Genomic DNA, 1,701 nt, shown 5'->3' with positions numbered 1-1,701 from the left:
TTCTCAAGCTTTGATACGACTCTTAATCTGTCTCTTTTTCTCTCTCTCTCTCTCCTCCCTTATTCCACTTCCTTTCTTTCCCTCTCCATCCGTCCCCCCCCCCTTTCTACGTTTCTCTATCTCTCTCAACCTCCAGCCCCCTCGATCTGTCTCTTTCTTCTCCTCCCTCGTCCACCTTCTCTCCCTTTTCATCTGTCCTTTCTCCTGTCTTTTGTTCTCACGTGACAGCTAGCCGCTGTTGAGCGCTCTTTTCGTTTTCAGCAGCCTCAGAAGCAACACGTATTTGTTCGTCTCCCCGTGGCCTTTAGGCACAACTTCACAAGCCAGCCCCATACTCAAATCGTCCTGTCGAAAGACCCTTGTCCTACGTCCTGGTTTTGTTTTGTTGTTTATTTTTTATTTTTACCGTTATTGTTTTTACGTTTTTGTATTCTTATTGGTGTCACGTATTCTGTATTTTTGTTTGTGTACTTCGATCGTTTTCCGTCCTTTCGTTGTATACATTCGAAGCTTTCTTCCAGGGGATCTAATGCGCTTGGCTTAGATTTCCCTTGGCGGGCTGGCCATATCGGAGCAATCTCAAGATTAATCAGCCGAAATTGCTAAGATGATCTGGTTCTTGACTGATGACTGAGGGCTTCGATTCGAATGTCCCGTCCTGTGGTTCTTGTGTCGTCTCTGTGGTGTTTCATGTTCTTGTCCATGTCCTGTAATTAATTTTAACTGTTTACCTATATATATATATATATATATATACATACATGTGGAGAGTTCACGAAAAAAACAAAAGACGAAGACAAGTGGTGTAGAAAACAAACAGATGTATTAGTATAACGTTCAGGAATTGAAAAAGTATTTTACGTTTCGAGCCTACGCTTTTCTACAGAAACTATATATGTAACTGAATATGAAACTAAATAAATATTTGTTTAATGAGATAGTTAATGCTGATTTGTTAATAATATGCCCCGAGTTTTAAGTTTAATGGAAGTGATCATGTTTTATAAAGTGTCTATACTATTCCTCAAGATACGGAGCCACTTCGAAATTTCGAAAGATTATCTTTATCAGTTTCTTTGCATCTAATTATATATTTTACACTGCACGTGTTGAAATTTTTAACTTAACTCACTGATTCTCAGAACTAATTTAGCGAATTCCGGATACTGGACACCATTTTGGGGAGCAACTCTTAATAAAACTTTAGAAACTATAAAAACATTTGGAACATTTGGTCTTGTTTTAGTGTCGAATGTTACGTATAAGAACAAAATATCTACTATATCAGTCAATCTTCTGGCTAGAAGAATACCATGTTATTGGTGAGCGTTTCCATGGCTTGTAATGCTGATTAGATCTTCCTAGGGGAAAATAACTTTGCAATAATGAGTAAAGGTTTGCTTTTGCAATACTTGAGTACGTTCAGATCAGAACTATTTTGATTTTGGATTTCCAACATCGAAGGCAGCAAAAAATTGTGATATCTAGCATAAGCAACAAGAAAAGAGTGGAGAAAGTCTACAGTCGATTGAACGGAACTCAAGCTACCATTTCTTTTTTCGACTTCAGAGGAATGAGAGGTAAAGTCAATGTAGGCGAGATTTAAATATAGAATGTGAGGGAGCGGAAAAAATAACATGCAACATATAATCTAACGCGTTACCGTTTCTGCAAACCCATTACTTTTTCCAGTACAAGAAG

Source organism: Octopus sinensis, linkage group LG2, assembly GCF_006345805.1.
Source record: "Octopus sinensis linkage group LG2, ASM634580v1, whole genome shotgun sequence".
NCBI classification, from domain to species: domain Eukaryota; kingdom Metazoa; phylum Mollusca; class Cephalopoda; order Octopoda; family Octopodidae; genus Octopus; species Octopus sinensis.
The sequence above is the reverse complement of the archived record's forward strand: the minus strand, read 5'-3'. Positions refer to the sequence as shown.